This window comes from Vigna unguiculata, chromosome 11 (assembly GCF_004118075.2).
Source record: "Vigna unguiculata cultivar IT97K-499-35 chromosome 11, ASM411807v1, whole genome shotgun sequence".
Taxonomy (NCBI): Eukaryota; Viridiplantae; Streptophyta; class Magnoliopsida; order Fabales; family Fabaceae; genus Vigna; species Vigna unguiculata.
The window spans coordinates 19926167-19944267 of NC_040289.1; the positions used below are offsets into that span (position 1 = coordinate 19926167).

The window sequence follows — 18101 nt, forward strand, 5'->3', positions numbered from 1 at the left end:
AAAATTGGATGACCTTAAAGATTTAACCTAGTGCATGAAAGCCATTGAAGGTAGGGAGGTTGATGAAGGATTGACCCCAACCAAGGATGGAGACACATGCTTAAGAAGACAAAGCATGTTTAGAAAGGAAGTTCACTAATCCTTCATCCCTTTCATTTGTGTTTGTTATTTTTTATTCCCTAAGTTGACTTAGTTGAATCAACTTTAGTTGACTTGTTGACCTTTGACTAGGTTTAACTTGTTGACTATAGTTGACTTGACTTAAGCCAACATGCTAATCTATGTTTATTTGCTTTGTAGGTCAATTAGGAGTAAGAAAGCAATGCTAGGTGGCACATGATGATTGGGGAGCATAAATGATGTGGATGAGAGAGTAAAGCAAAGGCATAAAGCATAAAGTAAAATGCATAAAACAAGTGTACCTGTGTACCTTTGGTGTCCTTTATTTTTAGCACACTTTGGCCACTTTTTGGAGACATATGAGACACATTCTTTGTCACCTTTTGTGCTAGAACGAAATTAGCCTTGCACACACCATAGTTAGCTCTTTTGTCTCTTATTTTTGTAACTTTATTTGACCTAGTTTCTAGAAGCTAGGGTTAGGTTTTTGTAGAGACATCCTTAGGTATCTTTTATTTGTTTAGAGGCCCCTAAACTCTTCTATATAAGGGGTGCTCCTAGACATGTAAAAAGGTTGAACATTTTGAAGTAAAAACACTCTTGTGTCTCAAACATTTGTGAGAGTTTCATCCCTTGGGAGTGAATACTTTTAAGCCTTATCTTGCATAGCAAGTGGTGGCACACATCCACTCATCTTCAAGGTTGCCATGGCTTCTAGCCTAGCCTTGTAGTGGCGTGCTTCTCACATTTTTACCATTTCTTTCCTTTCCATTTTATGTTTTCTTCTTCCTTTAATTGTTCTTGGTTTTCTATGATTTATGTGCTTTCCATTTCCTTTTTGTTTTGAATCAATCCATCATCTTCTTCTCTTGAGCTTTGTGAAAGGAACCTTCACATCTAGATAGCTTGCTATCTTAATGTCCACTAGAGATTTCACTTAGCTTTCTTAATCACCTCACACCATATTCAATAATCTTAAAAAGGAACAAGATAATCCTTCATCAGAGGTCAAATTTTAAAGGTCGAGATGGAAAAGTTGTCTCAAGGATGGAGGTGTAGTTGGCAAGGTCATGGAGTGTATTAGAAAGGTTGGCATAAGAGAGGACTAATTGTTCAAGTTTAGTGTGTAATTTGGTGTGTTCATAATAAATAGAAGATCCGGCCACAGAGTAGGGTCAATGAAAGCACCAAATGAAAGGTGTTGCAAAAGACAAAAGCAGAATAACAGAAAGAGAGAAGAATTTTTCAGAAAGGAAGGAAATACTTTTTCTATTTTGTTCCCCTTTCTTGTATTACATCATTGTGCTATATATGCACTTTGTCAACCACCTTGTAGTAAGCATAAGCAATTAATAATAAAAGAAATACACAAAATATTATCATTCATTCCTTCCCCATTTTACGGGTAGTGGAACCAGTGACCACATAATCCTTAAGATAATGTGGTTTGTGTTAGATTCTTTTTGTGCCCCCTCGTACCCTTCCTGTGAGGTAGGCAAGGAAACAAAATTTTCATTTGGGCTTATGGACGAATTAAGGGAAATAGGCCTCGTAGTCCTTATAGTCTCTCTCAATGCATTGTCGCCATAACATAAGTATCTCTTTCTCCCTTGTTTTAATTAACTTAGTTGAGGTTTCTTCTGCACTCAATTCCCTTAACTCACCATGAAGAGACCAGGACAACACATTGGACATCAAAAAGTCTTACATTGATCGTAGTTTTGGTTATGATAATTTGAAAAGGATTGGCGATGTGCATGTTTGTAGAATTTTCAAATAGATTTCCTGAAGAACTTCAGAGGGTTCATCGATGAAGAATTCGAGAATGGTAAGTTAGCAAGACGGCTTAGCTTCATCGGTGTTTGCCATATAAAAAACCATAGTCCACACAAAAAAGGTGTATGATGCAAAGACAATAGCCATCAAATTTGCGAAAATGGTAATGATACAATGACCTAATTTTTCTTACACACTTTTGACTCAGTTACGTGACAGTTAAAGTGTAATTTCTTTTTTCATTTACAATTATATTGGATTGGTTGATGGTGGAGAATTGAATGCACAATAAATGAAGAGAAATGAAAGGGCACATGATATGCAGAGAAGAGATAACTAGGTTTCACGCTTCCGTGCTTTCTTGCTCACTCAAACGAAACCGCTTCCCTAAAGTCGGTGAGTGCATGATAACACTATCGTTGACATGACCAAATTAATACTACTAAACTATAGCAATGTCAGTATTGCTAAGATAGTAGCCAAAAAAATAGAAAGGGTAAAGTCAACTCTTAAGTCGTCTCCCAACAAACACGAAATTGATTATTGACAAATTAGTTCTTATAAAAAGTATACAAAAAGGGTTAGTTAAATAAAATAGTATTGGGAAAAGACAAAACGATATAAAAATAATTTTAAAGAAAATAAATTCATTCCACTTCTTTTTTAAAATAGATTTATCATTGGTTATCTAAAGATTATTGCTCAATAATTTTTTGTTGTATATTTGCAAATTAATCAATGTAAAATCTCAATTAATTTGTTAGCATTCTCACTTTTAATTTTTGTCGATTTTTAGTTAGAGTAATTACATTTAACCAAAATAAAGTCTCAATTATTGGTAAAAACTCATTTAATCACATTAAAGTTTATAAATAAAATAAAAATAAAGTCTCAATTAAATCTAAAAACCCTTGGAATCATACGATTAACATGCATATAGATTTAAACAGCTCGCTAATTAACTAGCACGTAAGTGAATGAAAATCACAACAATACTAAAAAGAACAAAGAAATTATTTCAGTTTAACCTTAGAATCCATAATAAAATTACACTAGAACCAACACTCAAAGCTTAACACTTCATGGAATGAATATAAAATAAAAATAAAAGAAGAGAATGCAGAGACAAAGAATGAAATTAGGCCCCCTAAAAGGTTCCTAGACTACGATGTTCCAAGCCTTTTTTTTTTCTACCTCCCCTTGGTATCTTTATATAGGACTTGAATTGAACTTTTCTGTTTCTAAAATCTCTCAAATATCATTAAAATAATCATAAATATAATTTATCTTTATAGTTGTTATGAATATCTAAAAATATTTTGACAAATATATCTTTATGTCACATACACCTCATTATTATAATTAACCCAACAAGGGCAAGGTTAAATTAGCCATAGAAATTTTTTTCAAAAGCTTAAATCCCCTTTTCTTTGAATCATTTAGACCAGAAAATTAGAATGTGAAACTTACAAGACTATAGACTTTCAATCGGTATTAAATAAAAATAATAGATTAATTTGTTTATACACTATGAATCAACAAATTAAAATTACAAAACAACCAGTTAAAACACCGAGAAATTTTGCAGAATGCAAAATTCACAAATCTCACTCAAACAACATGTTTTCTCACACAAGATTGGTTCAAAACATTATTTCCAACAAGATTATACTATTAGATTACATAAAAACACATGCCAAGACAATAAAGATTGATTTGCTTGATTTTCTTAAGATTTTAAAGTGGGCAAGATGAGGGAAGAGAATTGGACAATAATTTTTATGCTGGTTCACTCAATCACAAAGGTACATCCTATTTAGTAGGGCAACCTGAGTCTGGTTTCCACTATTCACTAGTGCAGAATCACATTTTGAAGTCGTCTTATAGGCTTCGGTTACTACGGAACCGGAGACTATAAGGACGCGGTGGCATTTTTGAAATTTTTTGAACCTTTTTGCCTCGGGTCCATATCCAACCGAAGCCTATAAGATATTTTATGCTTCAATTATCACTCAACCGAGGCCTATAACTCGTCAGTGTTCCCCAAAATTTCAAAATTGCCACTGACAGCAGAGGCTTTGGCCTCGGTTGGAATATGATCGAGGCCTATACGACTTTATGCCTCGGTCATTAGTGGAACCGAGGCCATAGACCTTATTTAGGGTTCCAAATTCGTGAACCCTGCACCTGTTCATCTTCTCTACGCCAACCCAAATTTTTCTCCTCTCCGTGAGCGTGGTGCAGATCTGTTTCGTTGCTGCAGATCTATTTCTGGCTCACGGGTGGAGGCTGGCGGTGAAGCTTCAACAATGGTGGTTCGCTGCCTTTGTTAGCCAATGGAGGTGCTGCTGCCGTGAAGCTGCCGCGCGAGATAAACTGGGGCAGATCTGCTCCAAGTGCGGTGATGAATGGATCTGTTGTGGTGGTTGCGTCATGGAGGTCTAGTGTGGTTGCTGCTGCGTGGTTCGTGTTGGTTGCAGATCTGGAGCTTTCGTAGTGGCAGAGATGGTGGTGTCCGCAAGGTTGGATGCGCGAATGGTGGTTGGTGCGTGAATCTGCCATGGTTGGATGTGTGAATGGATCTGTTGTGGTGGTTCCATCGCAGAGGCGTGGTGTGGTTGCTGCTGCGTGGTTCGTTTTGGTTGCAGGTCTAGAGCTTTCGCAGTGGTAGAGATGGTGGTGTCCGCAAGGTTGGATGCGCAAATGGTGGCTGGTGCGTGAATCTGCCATGGTTGGATGCGTGAAGATGGCTTCGGTTCTCATATACCCAAAACAAAAAAGTCTCTCTATGGCTCCGGTTCCTTTGCATTCGAGACCAAACTTTTGGTCTCGTCCCAATATACCTCGGGTCTAAAACCGAGGCAAAATGACGAAAATAACAAGGGCAAAAAGCCCTTACTGCACTAGTGATTATCAAAAGTTTTACAAATCACAAACCAAGATTACACTTTTGAACAATAGAAACACCAAGATCTTTTATTCACACAAAAATCTTAACCACACTACTATAAAAAACACACTTACAGACCTAGAATCGCACTAGGAACACAAGAAGAGCCACAAGAACTACAAAATCACTCTCCCTAGCTAACCAAACTCGAGTTCTTCAAGCTCCAACCAAGCCAAAATACCTCCAAGATCAACCAAGATCTTTAATCTAACACTTTCAATTGTGTGATTAAAGAGAAAGAGAGGTTTGCCTTGATGAATGGCTTTTTTCGCACTCAAAAACTCAAAATCCTTCCTCAACTCTTTGAAAGACAGCTTTTATAGTTTGGTCTTAAGTGAATTCAACAAGTTGATTTGTCCATACAATTTGTTGATTTCACTCAACTTAAATGAAATCAGTTGATTGAAAAATAATTCAACTAATTGAATACATTCATACCAGAAACTATATACAACAAGCCTTTTAACCTATTAAAACTCATTTTAACATATTAAAAAGGATATGCTAAGACTAACAAGACATCTAACATATGTCATATAGCCTACGAATATGGTACAAGATGTAAATATCATATTCTACACTTCATTTTCAGATTTAACATTATAGAAACATGATCATCAATTGGATCTTCATTCATGAACCACATGTGATCTCATGTACTTTGTTTTATAAAATCTTTGCGCCAAGGTTGTTTGTGCGAAGACTCACTTGGTTAGTCAAATATCAATATGCAACAACACTTTTCATTATCATTACCCTTACCAAAGTCATCCTCGACCCTTCATCTTTAATGTCCCCACTCTTTGACATCTCCCCTTTCTACACCCATAACCTATGCCAGACCAATCTTCCCCAAACCCAACCCCACACACCTCATGTTCCCTTTTCATGGCTCATCATAACTATTATTGTAAATCCCATCACCATATATAAATGAGGTACACACATACATATACTAATAACTTTTTTTTATCTTTAATATTTATCAATTTCAGAGTAATAACCACGTACTTACATTAGTCTTCAAACACCATCTTTTTAATTATTTCTATGTCAGTATCATGTTCTTTTTAAGTCTCTTAGCTATAATTATCATTACATCTTAACCAAATTCCCACATTTACAACTACCTTAAATGTTTAGAGTTTGAACTCATTCCCTCTCATAGTACAATAATTTTAGTTTTATAAAAAGAAGTTTCATAAATGAGAGAGGTTCATAGATTTTCCTCAAGTTTACAAATAAAATATCAGTTACAAATTTCTATAAAATGGGCTTCTAGTTACAGTGACCCTACTGGATATTCTTGTTGTTGGTCGATTTAAAGCTAAATAACAATATTTCTTTCTATTGTCTACACTTTTGATAAAGGAAACCAAATAGCTTCTTGCAACACAACTTTTTTACTCAAAATTACTCCCAAAACTACCCCTGGTGGTGAAGCCTTAGCCTTTATCTTAACATGAGATAAGATCTTAGAAAATAGTGATGGAGAATGGTTTTGTATGTAAATGCTACTTCCAATGGAACTTTATTGGTTGGTATAGCGGTTGAGTTTGACACAAGACACAATTTCACAAAAGATGGCCCTAACAATTACATATAACTAAGGTCAAGTAGTTTTGTAGTATTACAACCATAACCCTATTTCTAAAACCACAAAGAAGCAGTGTTATTGAATATCGGCCATGGCGCTGCCATGGTGGTAATCGGTATCGGTTTCCGAGCCTGCCGCCACAATAAGGCGGAGGCAAAAATATCGGACTGCCATGGTGGCCGCTTCGTACATGGCAGGTTGCGGTGGCGAAACGGTGGAGGCAAAAATATCGAACTGAAAAAAAATGAGTGAAAGAGAAGAGAAGAACGGTCAGACTTGCAGCATCAAAGAGAGAAAGGAGTTGCAGCAACGGTGCATGTAAGGAAGACAGGAAACACGTGAAAGAAACCCTAAACGCATGAGTTGGACTATTTTAAATAGTTGGGCCTGGCCCACACCCACTCAATTATTATTTAAACAAATCTCGCATACATTTTTTCTTCATTCTTAATTTTTTTACCCTAACTCCCTTCAGCCATTTAGCCAACAACAGCAGTAAATTATGTCCTCCCCACAGTCAATTCTCTTTTTTATTCAAAATCAATTCAGCAGCAATAATTCATTTTTTCAACGCTGCATTATTGCGCAGCACATCACTGTAGCAGCACCCAACAACCACCACCTTCGTCGGCCGCCACCACCACCGCCAAGTTTGCTTTTTTTTTAATATTTTTTTGTTTATTTTTTCTATTTGTCTAATTTCAGTATAATTATTTTTAAAAAAATATACCTATTTTTCCACGTGTCAAGCTAATATCATGCCACGTGTCAGAATTAGATTTTTATATTCAATTTGGTCATAATATTCGTTATTTGTTTTCAATTTGGTCCTAATTTTTTTTAATTTAGTATTTTTGTTCCTTTCCAAAGACAAAATATAATTTGTATATAAATGTTATATGGATATTCTTATTAAAATACATATTTTTATTAAATAATTTTAATTTAAAATTAGAGTTGGTTTAAAATTAAATATTTTTAACCTTTTAAAATTTTAAATTAATGGTGTTCTTGCTTTTTTTCGTTTTAATTTTAAACTAACTCTAATTCTAAATTAAAAATATTTAACAAAACTATGCATTTTAATATATACAAATTAAATTTTGTCTCAATTTGGAGAGGAACAAAAATGTTAAATTTTAAAAAAAAATTAGGACCAAATTGAAATAATTAACGAATAATGGGATCAAATTGAATATAAAAAACTGACTCTGACACGTGGCATGATATTAGCTTTACAAGTGGATTTTTTTTAAATTAAAAAAAAATTAAAAAAATTAAAAAATCACAAAAATGACACGTGGCATGATATGGGCTTGACATATGTACATTTTTTTTAAAATAAAAAAAATTACAAAAAATTACAAAAAAACTAAAAAAAATAAAAAAAATCACAAAATGACACGTGGCGGTTACCGTTCACATCCGTTAACTATTTTAACGGTGTTAGCGAAAAGGACCAAATTGAAAAAAGTTTACCAATATTAGGATCAAATTGAAAAAAAAAAATCAACAATTGAATTACATTGAAAAAATCGAACAAAAACTAGGACTAAAGTACTATTTAAGCCTAAAATATATTTACTGGAATATGGTATAAAACTATGTTATTTTTCTGAGGTTTAAAAAAAAAAACAATTTGGTACTTAACAGCTTTAAGAATCTCCGTTACTTAAATTTTTTATTAAGGTTATATTAACCTCTGCTAAATATTCCTTTAAATACAATATCTTTTGTTATGCGATATGACATTCATTGAGGTTTATTGAAGGATGTAAACCTCCTAAGGTAGTATGACATGCCTAATATAGAGAGTCATATAGAGAGTCAACATAACTAGATAAGAGCCCAAAATAATGAGGTATATAAAGATCTTACTTTTTTAGGTAAGGTATCTTAGAAAATCAACATATTATTGGATTGCCTTCTTTACATCAGCCGACTTGAATATCAAAGTGTTTACATCTATTCACCACTATCGATTTACTCACTCATCACTATCAATCAATACATTATTTGTAAAAAAATGGGTTAGAAAATTAAACACTCAATCACATGAATACATTACTAGTTGTGGAAAAACTACCTTCAGACATAAATTTTCCATTGGGTTGGATCAGTTGACTGATACTATGTAATCGCTATCAAGTTTAAAATATATATAAATATAAAAATGAATTCTACCATGCATGATACCCTAAGGAGCTAATGGTAATACACATTCCTGTTTTAAAGTTCAATTTCTAAATTTTAAATATAAAAATTTTTACCGTTCGAGAAAGGCAGGAAATCTCTCTATGTTTTAATTTAATCATTCCACAGCGACACTCAGGATTTACAAATTTTGATTCTTTTATTAGAGAGTCATACTTAACCCTATATAATATTATATAATATATATACATAATCATATATATATATATATATATATATATATATATATATATATATATATATATATATATATATATATTCCTTTATGATTGCAATGTTTCTGTTTTCCTTTTCGAATCATAGATGCAAAGTGAAGCATATTTGTGATTAGTTTGTTATGGTCATGACATACTCATTTGTTACAAATATAATTTGACGGGTTACTTTCTGATGTTTATTTATCATTTATTACTTTTTAAAATTAAAATGAATTTCTTCATATAAATATGATAAGATGAACAATTTAGTAACTATGGAGTAAATTTTTGGGATTCATTTTGTAGAGTGAATTTATTGTGATTATGAACTATTCACTCTGATAATATGTAATGCCTTCTCTATAGTAGTAACAAAACTTATGAAATGCTCTCTAAGCCATTAGCACCGATACTCTCTCATAATAGCAGAGACTATAGAATGTGCCCTAAGAGTACATACCAAAGTCAAAGAGTGGAAAAACAGTGGGGATAGAGAGGAGAAGTTTGAAAATAATAACAATGAGATAAACGTTGGAAGGATTTTCCGCCTTACTCATTCAAAAATAAAAATCTTATTGAAATTTTTTGTACGTTGAAACTAGACACTAGATTTCTATCTGGACCACCCGTACTCGTTCTCTAGGATACACAGTCCTATAGAGCAACCTTGGGAGGCTAGTGTACTACTCGTTCCCGTCCCAAACTGCCTTAAGGAGCAACACTAGGAAGCTAGTAGACTACTCGTCCTTGTCCCAAACGACCTAAGGAGCGATTTAAGGAGTTTGTTGGATTACTCGTCCATGTCCCAGGGATGGTACACAAACCTAAGAAGGCCATTGGAGGCCACTCATTAACAAGGATCATCTTGTACACGATTTGGCCAAATACATGTTGGCCTAGTAGGACGACATGTACTCAAACTTGCCAGATAATCAAGTTAGTCTAATTACCTTAATTAAGATCACCCCATTATGCAATCTATCATGATTACCAGGTAATTAAGATAACTAAATCAAAGCACAACTAGGTAAGGCCCATGAACCCTACTATAAAAGGCATGCTTTAAGAAACATATCATTACGTTACTATTTTGACATTTGAATCCAATATATGAAAACTGAATTTAACATAAGAGCGTCTTTTGCAGGAACATGCCCATTTCACATTCAAAGCATAAGACGAGATACCCCTTAAAGATCATTTTGGAGACTTTGCAGAATATATATATATATATATATATATATATATATATATATATATATATATATATATATATATATATATATATATATATATATATATATATTGTCCTTGTAAGAACAAATGGCGTCCACCGTGGGGCTGATAAATATTCTGTGAAGAAAGAGCAGTGAAAGCCATACTTGACTATAGTAAAAGGAATGTTGAAGAGAAAAATACCTTGAGAGAGGAGAATGCTAGGTTGAAGAAAAAGGTTGAGACCGTCAAGGGAAAGGGAGTTGACTAGTACGGCACGCAGGACCTAAAGCCACAGTCCGCGAGACTAAAGAAGAGAGTCAATACAACTCAACCAAGAGAACCAAAGGAGTGACCTATAACTCCTTTGCCACCAATAACAGCCATCACCATCCCTCCATTGATGGAATTACGGAAACCCCGCTTCCCAAGCAATGGAAGTCGCCGACAGTGAACTATTATGGCACTGTAGATCCTGATGACTACATGTTCGTGTAGACGAATCAAATTAGCCTATATTGAACCAACGACACAGTGTTGTGCAAGGCTTTCTCCTCAACCCTAGATTCTGTAACACTCAAGAGGAAAATAGTTAGAATCTTTGCAAGCTTAATGGTAGAACATGGAATTGGTTTAAAAAACAAAAAAAAGGAAATATTTTATAAAGTAAAATGTAAGTGGAATATAATGCAATTGGTTAAAAGCCTTAGGATAAGGTTGAGGGTCATGTGTTGAATTCCTATCTTGTGCATTTTATGGATTTTATTTTAAATAGTTAATTTAAAAATATGCTTATGTGTGGATTGGTATTGTAATGCTTGTTTGAGATTGTGGTTGACAAGAAATATGTGTTAACTTGTTGGTATGCTCAAAGATGTGAAGGAAGGAGGGTAGATTCATTCAACTTAGATGCATGCACTAGAGTTATGGGCAAAATTAATATACTTAAAGCAAGATTCATTCAACCTAGATGCATGCACTAGAGTTATGGGCAAAATTAATAGACTTAAAGCAGAATATTTTTTGAAATAATAGTTTAATTTATTTATTTAATTTATTAAAAATTAATGGGATGCAGAAAATAGTAGATGGGCTAGGTCATACTTTTTTTTAAGAGTGGAAACCTTAGGGGAAGAGGAGACTAACATGAATTTAGAGGGAGAATAAGAGACAACTACTGAATTTTTAAAGACACATTGTGATTGAGAGGAAGGCACGTGGGTTGAGTGAAATAGTGGTCAGAGGTTCTTAGATGGTGGGATAGGAGCAAGGAAGGAAGATAGGATATCTTGGTAGAGAAACAAATTTATGTGGAATAAGAACTTTTGATCAAGGACTCAAGGTAAGAAGAGCTAACCTTGGTTATTCTTGGGTTTCTGAATGGTAGTTCCAAGCTTATATTGATATCTCTCTGGTTGTGCACATGGTTGTGAATAAATTCTTATTTTGTGTGGTAGTGTTGGTGGTTTGATATGTGATTTTCACAAATTGGAAAGTAATTTTTTCTTTTTTGTTGTTATCATTGTAGTATCATACGTGATTATCTCACTAACGTATGTGGGCGGATGGAAAGCTCATTGGCCTAAACAAAAACAATAAAAAGCATGGGTGGAATACAATCCCAAAATGAAAATGATACTTACACCACTTAAACATTAAACCTATACAAGTAATTAAAAAAAACATAGAAAAAAAAATTGGGCCAGGTCATTGGCCCATGTGTAACATCCCTAAGGAATATTACTTTTAAATAAATATAGACGAATAATTAAAAATAAAATAATACATTGGACGAGAAGTCATGCTCAAATTGTACAGGTTTCATCGCGACCTCGCTTAGCACAGTGTCGCTCAAATCCAAACTTCATCGCCTAAGCGAGAAGCTTGAACCAAAACCCTGAATGAAATTCTACAACTCTCGCCTAGGCGAGAGGGACTCACTTGGGCGGAACTTGCAGAGTTTCGCCACTGTTCATGCACCAAAAACACCAAATGTTTGCCAATTTACAATGCAATCATTCTCATGCATTCTATTTCATCAATCTAATTACAAGGACAAGTTTTAAACCTGTTTGAATCCCCAAAACTTCAAGTTTGGCCAAAAACAACAACAACAGTACCAAAACCCTCACCCAATTCTTATAAAACCCCAAAAAGGCTTTGTACCCAACATTCCATCCACCAATTCTCAATTGCAGTGCATACCATACCAAATATCACACCACATAGAATCCAATTGAGGAAAAAAACGTAGAAACACAAGCAATATTGGAATACACATAAATTCAACACCCTTAACCTGGACTTCTTGGTTCAAATTGGGAAAAAGAAGGATGTTCCTTTGTACACCACTGTTTTGCTTCAGACCCCCTCCCAATCAGCCAACCCTTCTATCCACCTAGAATTTGCCTTTTATAGGTGCCTTAATGTTGGGTTAAAGAGTTGAAACGAAATTGGGCTTTATTGTGGGTTTAATGCCCTATTCAATGGTAATTACAAGGTGTTTTTCAGCCCCTCTTGGCTGCCCCAGCTAGAGTTCTCTCTACCTTTTCACATTCATTCCAAGCTAAATTTGGCAAAAATAAAGGTTAATTCCGGTAAGGTTTGAACCTATGACCCTCCACTCATAATGCCAAAGCACAACCACTATGTTAATTCATGTTTAGTGATAACCATTATAATCCTATGATTATAATATTACTCACCAGTCATAATTATATTATCAAAATACAATTAAATCAAATAACACATAAAAAGCATACATAGGACTTGAACCCAAGTCCTTTAACACAGCCAAAGTACTCTCAACCACTTAAGCTACTACTTTTCCATGTCATACCAATTAACATTTAATGTCATTAAGTCCCCTTTTCTCCCACATTTATTAATTAATTACTTATTTAATTAATTAATTTCCAAGGGTCTTACACCATGCAGAAAGCCCTTTAGGATGATTCCCATCATCCCCTCCCTCTTGAAGAGGATATGTCCTGAGATCAAGAGGGTTCTTTAAGGCCCACAACATTGGAAGCTTAATTCCACCAGGATAAAAAATACATCTACAAAAATCATCAAATAAATTTTTATTAAAATTTTGGGGACCATGCAAAATATATTTAATTGAAACAAGTTTAGATGAGCTATTGATTTTTGAATAATCTTATACACGGCCCACTTCACAAAAATACTAATTTTCACTTTGACTTAATTGAGACCTAAAAGATAACTCTAAGTCAAAGGTTTGTTTAGGAAATTTTTTTGAGGAGTTTAAAATAATTGGTGAAGGTGGAAAAATAGTTTTACAAAGAATTAAGACAAAAGATTTGATGAAAAATGAAGGAGAATTTAAAGATGAGATCCCTACCTTGAGAAGTTCAATATCCATATCTATGCAAGGAATTGTAGGATATTGTATCTCTACTTTCCTAAACATAACTTTCTTTCCTTCTTTTCTCTCAATCTCTTCCTCTTTTCTTTTTAACTTTTCCTCTTGTCTTACTCTATCTTTTTCTTCATATTCTTTTCTCTCTTTTCCCTTCTCTTTTCTTAGCTTCTCCTCTATCTCTCGTTCCTCTTATTTCTCATTTCTTTCTCAAATTTCTCTCTTTCTTTCTATTCTCTTCTTTGGATTCTTCTTTTTTCTTTTTTCTTTTTCCACTTACTCCCTCCTCTCTTTGAGGAGTATTGTGATTTTCTCCTCCTTCCTTCTTGCTATCTCAATTTTCTTTTTCTTTATCTCATGATCTATATCAAAGGAATAGGGAATGAATGTTCTTCTCATGCATGATCTTAACTTACTCCAATTTTGAATGGGAGTTTTTCTTCCTTTTTCCACTCTAGACTGCCCATAGTCCCACCACTATGCCCTATGAAACTAGAAATACACAAAGTAAGAATGTAATATTTACTATATCTAACATGGAATGAATGCACCAAGTGATCGAGGTCGTACCCGACCAAATAAAACAGTTAAATGTAATACTTAGTAGTTAAACCAAGGTCGTCTCTCAGTTACCAAACCTTTCATTCAAAGCTTTCCAGATGCAATTCAACACGGAAAAGGGGGGGGGTTGGTAGAGTTTTGGAAACTCAACACAAGAATAAAATGTAATTGCAAATTTGAATAAATAATAGCAAAAACGACATTGATTGCTTGCTTCAAATGAAACTTCAACCATCCTAGATTACAAACTAAGTTGGTTCTGTTATTCCTCATGAAACTCGCTATTAACCAACTAAGCGAAGGTTAACCACAACTTCAATATGAAATTAAAGAGTGCACACGTTTATGAATTTGTCACAACTCATTAAGCATGAACACAATCAACGAAAGTGAATTACCCATTCTAAAAATTAAGCATAAACAAATTTGATTATGCAATTAAAACACAAATGCAAATTCAAGACAAAGAAATAAAAAAAACCAACTGAACAAAACACTAATCTCAAGGTTTCATTTCATTCTTTGCAAGGAATCAATGCATACGAAAATTAGTTGCTCATGGAATTCGAATCAACAATCAAACCTGAATTAAAATGCATCATTAAAAAGAAGAAATATGGACATCAATCTTGGTTCATGCAATTTTTAAAAATGGTCTGCCTAAAATGGTTGGTGCAAAAACATGTGAAAATCCCTCTTCCATATCGAGAATATAAAAATCAGCAGGGAAAATTAATTCACCAACATGAACCAAAACATCATCAACAAAACTTGTAGGGTAGGAAACACTTCTATTTGCCAACTGAATCACCACACTCGTAGGTTGTAGGGTCCAAGAGAAAGAAATTTGAAAATAGACAAAGGCATAACATTAATTGAAGCACTAAGATCAAGGATTGCATTTTCAAATTTATTGTTACAAATGATTCAAGGTACCCAAAAATGTACTTGGGTCTTTGCACTCCTCAGGAATCTAAGGAACATATTTACATATCAGCGTTGACACATTCCTTTCCATGCTGATTTTCTCGTTTCCCTTTAGCCTCCTCTTATGTGTGTGCACAGATCCTTCAAGAATTTGGCATATATGGGAATCTATTTAATGGCATCCAATAAAGGTATGCTCACCTCCACCTTCCTAAAAGTTTCTAGAATCTCTCTGTCAACCTCTTCCATCTTATTGCTTGGAATGGCTTTTGGAGGGAAAGGAAGGGGGTGGGAGGTGGAATAGTAGAGGTGGAAGGTGTAGAAGGCACACTAGATGTGGAAGGACCAGTTGTATGAGCATCATGCTTTCTTTGAAGTGTGGTAGGATCAACTTCCATTTGAGGTGTAGGCTGAAGAGTGGGAACTTCAATCTTCTTCCTAGATCTCAATATGATAGAACTCACATTTCTCGGATTCTCCATTGTTTGTGATGGCAACTTATCAGAATTCTGAACTTGTGCTTGGTTTAGTTGAGTGGCCATATGCCCCATTTGATTTTGATTTGAAGCTCTAGTCTCCTGCTGGAATTTCATATTTTGAAGGGTCATCATCCTCACTAACACCTCTAATGAAGTAGAAGATAAAGGTGCAGCAGAAGCTGTAGTGGCAGCAGGACCAGGTGGAACTGGGGCAACTTGTGCAAGTGTAGCTCTTTATTGTTGGTGAGGAGGTGGCTACACATTTTGAACCTATTGGTTTTACTGCTATTGTTGGTTGCCCCATCTCAAATTGGGATGATTCTCCAACCTAGATTGTATATGTTAGTGAACAAATCATGGTTCTGCTAGTGTTGTTGGGTTAGCCTATTGTTGAAAATGTTGGCAACATAGGCTTGAGGAGTACTAGAAGGTGCAGAAGTCGTTGCCTGTTGCAAGGCGGGACACAAATCTGTGAAATGATAAACAAATGTGCAGATGCAACTAAAACTTATAATTTTAACCTTAACAAATATCCATTTTTTTTGTAGGTTATATCAGGTGAATTATAACCAATATAAAAAGTTATTATAAAAATTGATTTTTGCACTATGAATACTTTAAAAGTAGAAGAAAAAAAACATTCAACGCAAACAAACATATTTTTATAAAGAAAAGTATCACATGTTAATTTTCTACTATGAATAAAAGTATGTAAAAACAAAGTAAATTATTACAAGGAGATGTAATATGAAGATTTTGTAATAGTAAAACAAGTTTTGAATAGCAGAAACATTCATTCTAAGATGGAGTGGTTCATATGTAAAGTTAGGAAGATTCAAAATGAGTCTAAATATATTGTACAATCTCTTTATTGCCACATTTTACTCTTCTTATTTCTTTAAATTGTAAATAAAAAGTTTAATTTCTGATCAAGTCTTTGAAAAATATTAGAAAAATCTATTAATAGCTTTTTGGTAAAGCTTTTTACATATGTTTATTGTATGGATACCCACTGCAATTCAATTTACTATCGTTATCGTAGTTAAAAAAAGAAAATATTAGAATGATATTAACTCGTTCAGATAACTTAATATATAAATTCTTACAAATATCTATATACATATCTATATTTAGTGCATATCAAATTAACCTTTTATAAGTCATCGAGCTTCCAACATGGACATGGTTACATAGTTGGTTGTGCTTGTGTCTTTCTGATATGAGTATAAATGTTCTTCATCTAAAACATATTTCGTAATAAATGTTCCATATGACTCTCGAACATTAGAATTACCGAAGCCATTGTGGGCCTATCTTCTGGGTTTTGTTGAACACACAAAAGACTAATATGGAGGCAACGCGATACCTCTGATTCAATGCATAACTCTTTTATCTTTGAATCAACTAACTCTAGTGCTCTACCCTCTTTCCATATTCTTCGTGCCTGTAACATAAAAATAATATTAATAAAAATAGTTGCGTTTACATTTTGATTAGACATACACAAATTGAAAACAAATGAAGCTCTTACATGACCAACGAGTTTAAGATTCCTATTGGTGTTATAAAGTCTTCTATTTTTCTTGCCACATATAATCTCCAACACTAAAATGCCAAAGCTGAAAACATCAGATTTCAGAGAACAACCCATCAACTGCATACTCTGGTGCCATGTACCCACTGCAAAACATAAATTGCATGAGACACTTTCAAAAACATTTGCAAAAAGTAAAAAGATAGTTGGTTAAGGGAAAACTCACTAGGTTCCAACTACTCTACTTGTGTTTCCTTCAATCTAGTCGGGTCCAAATATTCTGGCCAATCCAAAATCTGAGATTTTTGGGCATAAATTTTCATCAAGAAGAACATTACTTGCTTTGAGATCTCTATGGATAATCCTCAAGCGCGAATCTTGATGAAGATACATAAGCCCTCTTGCAACTCCACTGATTATTTGGAAGCGTTGAGGCCACTGCAAATTACTTTTTCTATCATCTGTTTTATTCAAGCAAAAAAGTTATTAAACATGGAATCTTCAATGTCAATAATGTGCTTATATCATTGAGAACCAAATCTATGCTTTGTTGATTACACATACCAAATATAAAGGAGTCTAGGCTGCCATTTGCCATGTATTCATAAACTAGCATTTTTTCTTGTCCTTCAATGCAACAACCAAGAAGTTTAACAAGATTTTGATGCTGAAGCTTTGCAATCAATTTGACTTCATTTATGAACTCTGTCATTCCTTGCCATGAGCTCCTTGATAGAGTCTTTACAACAATCTCTTGCCTATATGCTAATAATCCCTGTATATATAACAATTATGGTGAGTTGATGTTCATTATTTAGTTACTAGGATCAGAACTATTACCTTGTATACAGGTCCAAAACCGCCTTGGCCAATCTTATTGTGATCAAAAAATTTGTTAGTGGCTGTTGTAATGGTGAATAGATCAAACATTTGACGTCCAAATTATCTTGGCATTCTTCTGTCAATGATTTCTCTAAAAATCGATGAAGGCCTTTAGAGTAATGTTATAAAATATGAGAAGGGGATTAATTAAGAATATTTAGAATAGAAAAAAATACATTTCACTAAGCTAATTATTAAGAATATTAGTGTAACATGCAACTCTTTTTTTTCTGGTTACAATTAGCAACTTATTATGATTGATTCTAA

At 33.9% G+C, this 18101-nt stretch overlaps 1 pseudogene; it reads right to left on the minus strand.

The window, feature by feature from the left end:
* Window positions 1-15160: 15160 nt before the first annotated feature.
* On the minus strand, window positions 15161-17882 carry LOC114170240 (annotated as a pseudogene).
* Between the last annotated feature and the right edge of the window lie 219 nt (window positions 17883-18101).